The sequence below is a fragment of the Grampus griseus genome (genome assembly GCF_964374135.1).
Source record: "Grampus griseus genome assembly, chromosome: 7".
Classification (NCBI taxonomy): domain Eukaryota; kingdom Metazoa; phylum Chordata; class Mammalia; order Artiodactyla; family Delphinidae; genus Grampus; species Grampus griseus.
Window position 1 is genome coordinate 102,753,173 of NC_139001.1, and position 8,360 is coordinate 102,761,532.

At 41.4% G+C, this 8,360-nt stretch overlaps 1 pseudogene across 1 annotated transcript; it reads left to right on the plus strand.

Annotated features, from left to right (window-relative positions):
- The first annotated feature begins 2,517 nt into the window (after positions 1 to 2,517).
- Positions 2,518 to 2,853, plus strand: LOC309825269 (ATP synthase membrane subunit K, mitochondrial-like; annotated as a pseudogene). The gene has a single exon. The product of its transcript is annotated as an ATP synthase membrane subunit K, mitochondrial-like (transcript).
- The last annotated feature ends 5,507 nt before the right edge of the window (positions 2,854 to 8,360 follow it).

Genomic DNA, 8,360 nt, shown 5'->3' on the forward strand with positions numbered 1-8,360 from the left:
ACAAAAATCGACCTGGGTGTACATGTTCTTACAGCAAGGCTGGGGGAAGGGGAGATAATCATAAAAGTTGGGGGAAGGGGAGATAATCATAAAAGTATGTGTGAAAGTCAGTGTGTCAGGGCATCACAAAGCCTGCTCAGATGGGACAGAGGCAGTGTTTGTAGCAAAAGAAGGGCAGAGCCACGAAATAGCACACAGACTCTCCCAAAATGGGCCTGAGGGTGGCTGGCCAGTAATGTGTGTAGCCACTGACAACTCAGACCACAGGCATCCACTACAATATCAAAACTTCTTTTAAAAAACATTCATGGCCATCCATATGTCCTCTTGGGAGAAATGTCTATTTAGGTCTTCTGCCCACTTCTTCATCGGGTTGTTTGTTTTTTTAAATATTGAGCTGAGCTGTTTATATATTTTAGAGATTAATCCTTTGTCAGTTTCTTCATTTGCAAATATTTTCTCCCATTCTGAGGGTTTTCTTTTCATCTTGTTCATCATCTTGTTCATAATTTCCTTTGCTGTGCAAAAGTTTTTAAGTTTCATGAGGTCCCATTTGTTTATTTTTGTTTTTATTTCCATTACTTTGGGAGATGGGTCAAAAAGATCTTGCTGTGATTTACGTCAAAGAGTGTTCTTTCTGTTTTCCTCTAAGAGTTTTATAGTGTCTGGTCTTACATTTTATGTCTTTAATCTATTTTAAGTTCATTTTTTGTGTATGGTGTTAGGGAGTGATCTAATTTCATTTTTTTACATGTAGCTGTCCCTTTTTCCCAGCACCACTTATTGAAGAGACTGTCTTTTCTCCATTGTATATCTTTGCCTCCTTTGTCATAGATTAGTTGACCATAGGTGCATGGATTTATCTCTGGGCTTTCTATCCTGTTCCATTGATCTGAATTTCTGTTTTTGTGCCAGTACCATATTGTCTTGATTATTGTAACTTTGTAGTATAGTCTGAAGTCCGGGAGTCTGATTCCTCCAGCTCCATTTTTCTTTCTCAAGATTGCTTTGGCTATTCGGGGTCTTTCATGTCTCCATACAAATTTTAAGATTTTTTGTTCTAGTTCTGTAAAAAATGCATTGGTAATTTGATAGGGGTTGCATTGAATCTGTAGATTGCTTTGGGTAGTATAGTCATTTTCACAGTATTGATTCTTCCAAACCAAGAGTATGGTATATCTCTCCATCTCTTTGTGTCATCTTTGATTTCTTTCATCATTGTCTTACAGTTAGTTTTCTACATACGGGTCTTTGACCTCTTTAGGTAGGTTTAGTCCTAAGTATTTTATTCTTTTTGTTGCAATGGTAAATGGGATTGTTTCCTTAGCTTTTCTTTCTGATCTTTCATTGTTAGTGTATAGGAATGCAAGAGATTTCTGATTTCTGTGCATTAATTTTGTATCCTGCAACTTTACCAAATTCATTGATTAGCTCTAGTAGTTTTCTGGTGGCATCTTTAGGATTCTCTGTGTATAGTATCATGTCATCTGCAAACAGTGACAGTTTTACTTCTTCTTTTCCAATTTGTATTCCTTTTATTTCTTTTTCTTCTGATTTCCCTGGCTAGGACTCCCAAAACTATGTTGAATAATAGTGGCGAGAGTGGACATCCTTGTCTTGTTCCTGATCTTCGAGGAAATGTTTTCTGTTTTTCACCATTGAGAATAATGTTTGCTGTGGGTTTGTCGTACATGGTCCTTATTACGTGGATGGCCAAGAAGCACATGAAAAGCTGCTCAACATGACTAATTATTAGAGAAATGCAAATCAAAACTACAATGAAGTATCACCTTACACTGGTTACAATGGGCATCATCAGAAAATCTACAAACAACAAATGCTGGAGAGGGTGTGGAGAAAAGGGAACCCTCTTGCACTGTTGGTGGGAATGTAAATTGATACAGCCACTATGGAGAACAGTATGGAGGGTCCTTAGAAAACTAAAAACGGAATTACCATATGACCCAGCAATCTCACTACTGGGCATATACCCAGAGAAAACCATAATTCAAAAAGACACATGCACTCCAATGTTCACTGTAGCACTATTTACAATAGTCAGATCATGGAAGCAACCTAAATGCCCATCGACAGATGAATGGATAAAGAAGATGTGGTACATATATACAATGGAATATTACTCAGCCATAAAAAGAAACGAAATTTGGTCATTTGTAGAGACGTGGATGGACCTAGAGAATGTCATACAGAGTGAAGTAAGTCAGAGATAGAAAAACATATATCATATATTAACGCATATATGGAATCTAGAAAAATCGTACAGGAGAACTAGTTGGCAAGGCAGAAATAGAAACACAGATGCAGAGAACAAATGTATGGACACCAAGGGGGGAAAGTGGGGGTGGGGTGGTGGAATGAAATGGGTGATTGGGATTGACATATATACACTAATATGTACAAAATAGATAACTAATAAGAACCTGCTGTATAAAAAAATAAAATAAAATAAAATTCAAAAAAAAAAAAAAAAGAGGCAGCTTCTTCTGGTGGGGCTAAGGTGAAGGTGTATAAGTTGAAGGACACCAGCTGCGAAGTCTGTGCATTTTGGAAGATTGAAATCATGGCCGGTCCAGAAACTGATGCTCAGTTCCAATTCACTGGTATCAAAAAATATTTCAACACTTACACTCTCTCACAGGGAGAATGAATTGTGTACTGGACACATACGAACACATTGCTTTGATAGTCTTATACTTTAAGTTAAGGTCTAAAAGAACTCCAGCTGTGAAAGCAACATAAATGGTTTCTAAACTGTACCTCATCTATTATGCTCCCATGCCTGAAGAAGCTAATGTCAACTCATCATGTGATACTCAATTTGTACAATAAATTATGAACCTGGAAAAAAAAATAAAAGAGTTAGCTGCTCAGTTATTAAAAATGGAAAACAGCTAACACTTTTTTCCAGACCACACTCTTCCAGTGGATATCTATACCCAGACACAGAGCAGCAGCCCTGCTTACAAGCAACGAGCAGGTGGCCTCCAGCGGACCTCCAGAAATGGTCCACAGATGAGGAGCTCTTTCCTCCTGCTCTTGAAGATTAGAGGTTTATGAGTTGATTTGTGGCTGTAGACCCTTCCCTGAGCTCTTAACTTGCATACTTAAAGCTGAGTCTTCATAAACCAAGAGTAATAGCAAGGACAATCTCTCATTTACCCTCCACCTGGGACACTGGTCAGCCATGTGTACATACCTCACTATCTGTCATGTTCCCCAAAGCTCTGTGGTTAAGAAACTGAGTTGTAGGGCTTCCCTGGTGGTGTAGTGGTTCAGAGTCCGCCTGCCGATGCAGGGGACATGGGTTTGTGCCCCAATCTGGGAAGATCCCACATGCCGCGGAGCGGCTAGGCCCATGAGCCATGGCCACTGAGCCTGCGCGTCTGGAGCCTGTGCTCCGCAATGGGAGAGGCCAGAACAGTGACAGGCCTGCGTATCGCCAAAAAAAAAAAAAAAGAAAGAAACTGAGCTGTAGACAGAATCTTGTTCTATCACTTCCTGTCACTATGATATTGAGCAAGTTACTTAAACCTCTCTGTGCCTCCATTTCTTCACCTGTTAAGTGTGAATAATAATAGACGTCTATTTCATGAGTTGTTACAAGGATTAAATGAGATCTGCATTGAAGTTGTTTGTAATAGCATCTGGAATGTTGTAAGCCCTCAATAAATATTAGCTAATATTATCACTTCTATAGCTATTCCCATGGGCAAGACTGCTGCGAACCCAGCCTACTCACTCCCAGTTAGGACAGAAAGTAGAACAAAAACTTTTCTAGTTCTTTTTAATTCTAACTCTACTTTCTCTTTTTCACCTCCAGTCTATTAACTTTATCTCTAGCCGGACCGTAATTTTCCTTACCCCTCTTTTCCATTTGCTGTGGTTGCCTCGCTTACTGTTAATAGCCACGCCCTATAATCTCTATCGCTAATATCAATACCTGTACCACCACCAACACCTGGACCACCTCCACCATCAACACCAACACCAGGACCACCTCCACCAGCAACACCAGCACCAGCACCAGGACCACCTCCACCAGCAACACCAGCACCAGGACCACCTCCACCACCTCTACCTCCACCAATACCACCACCACCACCTCAGCATCTCCAGCTCCCCCTCGAGCCCCCAAAACACCAACACCTCCGTCACCACCTCTGTCGTCATCATCACCACCACTATCAGCTCCGTGAAAACCATTTATTGCACTAAAAAAATAAGTTACGTGTTCAGCTTATTTTGTTTTTATTTTTGAAGGCATTATTATATTGTACTTTTGAAGCCACTTCAAAACCTTTTTGAAACAAAGTAGGATATAAACATATAGATATATAACTAGTCATGATTTAATGAAAAGACAGAGGCAATATGTGCCACCTAAATTGTACTATAAATCTAAATGATAGTAACTTAGCAAATAATGCCATGTATGACTAGAAATTAAAAAGCATAGACTTATCTTGTTATTGTTCTTGTTTTTGTTAATGATGTGATATGTGCATAATCCCATGCAGGTTTCCCAAATTCTGGGAGACTCCATTTCTTCTTCTGTAAAATAGGGATGACGATCCTGACAACAGCATACTTTTATGGATTGTTTTTAGATGATCTGCATGAAAGTATATTGTCACAAACATAGCCTGTGTGCAAATGTCAAGCGGTACTCATTTAAGCAAATGTCCTAAAGGACCTTCACTCTAAACCACATGTGACAGAATGAGCCTTACTTTATCCAGGTTTTTGCTAAAGTGTGTTCTTAAGTGAGCTGAGGGCAAATTGGTTTTCATAGAAAGTGTGGAGCTAGAGGGACCCTCAGGATCACAGGTTCCTTGCCTGTACCTGCTCCTGCTGAAACTGAGGCCTGAATTGCCTTCCTTCTCCAAGGAGTGAGAGAGGAGCCTCCAGACAAGCGGTCAAGGATTTATCACTGTTCAGTACACACAGATCTGCCTCTCAGTCCCATGGCATGAAGTTTGTCACATCCAGCCTCTTCTCTTGCATAAATGCTATAGCCAATTAGAGATTTGATGTTCAAATCTGCCTCTAACAGTTGAACAACATATCCATCGAGAAATAAAGTACTCCAGATATATTAACTGTTCCCAACCCCCATTGCCCTAAATAGTAGACATAAGTAATAAAAACTATTTCAAACAGCAATTCCTGTTTCACGCCACTTGGAAAAAAATGAGATATATTTCCGCACCATCCGCCCATAATGCTTGCCATAATTCTTGCCCATAATGCTTTCCCAGGAGTCCCTGGGAAATCTTGCTGAGCCCCTCACCACCCTCCATCTAGCTCCACGTCATTCTTCAGGTACGTTCAACCCAAGCCTTACGCCAGACATCACATAAAACAAAAGTGGCAGCATATTCACAACCTTAGCTATGAACTGCGGGTCTCTTTCCCATTCTCCATTCTTGTTATTGATCGCTGAAGCTACTGTCCTCACTATTAATTCATTCACTATCTTCAGCCTTTGTCCTTCAAACTTGACCCTTGGCATTTTCTTCTTGGGTTCTACCTAACCACCCCCATCTCCTGCCCTCCCCTCCCACAAAGCCAGCCAAGCACTGACTCCCTTCTCTAAGCTACATTGGTCCACCTGAGGCAGCCCCTCAGGTTCAACCCAGCTCTAAACCCTATCCACTGTCACCAATATCTTCCAGGTGGCATCTCAGCAGAGTTCACTCGAGTCACTTCACATTTCCCTACCCACTGCCACTCTTTAATTCTTGAAACTTCTTGAATAGGGAACATATTTCCTATCTGGAGAAGCTTGGTCCTAATTACCCTCTAAGAAGGCCAGAAAATGGAGCCACTGGTGTGCCCAGAAGGAAGGTCAGGCTGCACAGACACACAGCATTGTTCATTTCTTTAGTTACTTAAAGTGACTTCCTACTACATCCCCACTGAAGGTTCTTTCACAATGGAAATGAACTTGCTTTTTCTTTTCTTGGTAATATGGTAGTAGTAAATGTGGATTTCATGGAAGATTAAGTTCTATAGGAAATGTGTAGGTAGAGCAGGAAATAGTAAGAGAAGAAATACGTGTGATGGATCAAATCTCTTCATTAACAGGGGTGCCAGGCTTTGGCACTATCTACTTGGTTTGGGTCTGTGGGGCTTGAGTAGGGAGGACCCAGCTAAGATAACAGGAGGTGCTGGGGGCACAGTGGTTGAGCCAGATCCCAGCTACAGGGACCACAGGGATGAATAGCATCAAAGGCAAGAAGCAAAGTCAGTCTCAGAGACTAAACTTTGGGACTTAGAATTGAGAAATTAAGCTCTAGTGAAATCTAATTTGTCAAGCCGATGGGAGAGTAAGTTAGGATGGGATGGGGCTGATGGGGACGTCCACAGCAAATGCCTAAAACAGCAGTAGACGTGTTAGTCCTGCCTTCCTGGACTCATGGGGGTCTGATGGAAGGGTCCACCTGGCTTATTATAGGCTTTTTAATTTATTCATGTATTTAGACCTTCCTCCAGAGAGTTTTCAAGAAGGTTCAATCTTGTATGGAAAACACCACCACAGAACATTGTAGAATTGATTTTATCTTCCCAGTCTCATCTCATTAATTCTGATAAATTCAGGGGAAAGATCAGTCTGCATTAGAGCCTGGTCTAAATTAAAGAAAAAAATTAAAGAAACACCATTTGGTAGTGAGTTCTTCAACACTGCTTGAAGTCACAAGCTATGTGAATATTGAATAGGATGTGAGAACAGCAACTTAGGCACTAGGTTAGAGTGGTGAAGGGAAGGGGTGTTGTAATAACTGACTCAAGGTTTTTCCCTTCATATTCCGAGATCCTAGATTCTAAGTGCGCATAAAAGCACACAAATATTTATGTCTGTGAATACCTAGAAGATTAATTAGGCTAGTTCTGTACAGCCCATGACTAAAAGTAAGGAAACAATTTTGGCTCTACCCAGGAAGTATTCTCTGCTGGATCTCTCCAAATAAAGAGGATCACTGTGCAAGACAGCAAGCTTCCCACCCGGAGTATCCAAGATAAGATGGAGAGGCAGTTGAAGGGGATATTGTAGAGGGAGTTAAATGGGAGTAGTCACACGTAATGACCCTAGACTCCATGGTTCTGGAAAATAACATAAATAACTACTACTCTGTTAGAAGAACGAGAAAGCAGCAGGCTTATAACCCTTGTAAACTTGATTACACTATTAATTTGTTTGGTTAATTCTTCTTTATGTAGTTGGAGCTCATCCTTGGCCAAAATTACCATTACTTCAGCATTAGTGGCATTTTAATTTAGGAGGATTTTATCACATCACCAAATAATCTAATTGTAATTTAATTTGCAGCTAGTACTTACCCCACCAAAAAAAAAAAATCGTAGGGGAGGAAGATTTCTACTTTCTGTTACACATGACCTGGATCTAAATTATAGACTGATTTATAGCTGTTCAAAAAAAAAGGTGTTATTCAGGGAAGATTTGTATATTGTATAAAGGACCAAAATGAACCTAGTAATTACAGAAATGTCGATTAAATTGTCTGTGGTGTGGACATGGCCTCCACCACACTCACTTTCAGTCCAGAGAGCAGAACTGATTACCTGGCTGACTATTTTTCAGCATCCTCTGCCGCTAATGCTGATTGCAACGGGATCAATATTTACTCAACAGCAAATGTGTGTTATATTAGGAAACAGAAAAAATAACCCAGAACAAACATTCAACTCAGTTCAAAGAGCTGTGAAATCCTCTCCTTGAGGTTATTATATTTCTCTGCAAGCAAAGGCAGAAATAACCCGCTCCTACCTGGGTTGTGGGTGCTCTTGGGGCTCTGGAAACACAATGCACGGCAGCAGTGGCAGGGCTGCAGGCCCACACAATGGTCGTGGATTAGTGTCTCCTCAGCACCTCAAGACAATAGACACAGAAAGAAGCCTTGTGCCTCAGACTGCCATCTGTGGGTTTGAATATTCACCATGTGCAGGGCCAGCTCCCTCCAGCTCAGCCCTGGCTCTCCGTTTTATTTGTCCCATGAGCTCCATGTGCCCAGATAGAAACCACCAGGGGCAGTGTGTTTATTTCATTTTCGGCCAGATTAGAGTCTCCAAGAGAGAGGTTAGTTGTTTCTGCAAAGCCCATGAAAGTCAGGATGAGAAACGGCTCCTGTAGGTGGCCGGCCAGTGTGCCTCCTTCTTCCTTTCGCATTGAGAGCAGCCTGGGCTGGGAGCTCCTTTTCTCCCTGCAGTCCTTGCCTTTCCCTGCACCTGACCCAGGTAGCACACTTCTCCACCTGGCTCTCTCCTACACTTCCTTGAAGACTCAGCAAGCCTTCCCTGCCTCCCCAGTGCTCCCACAC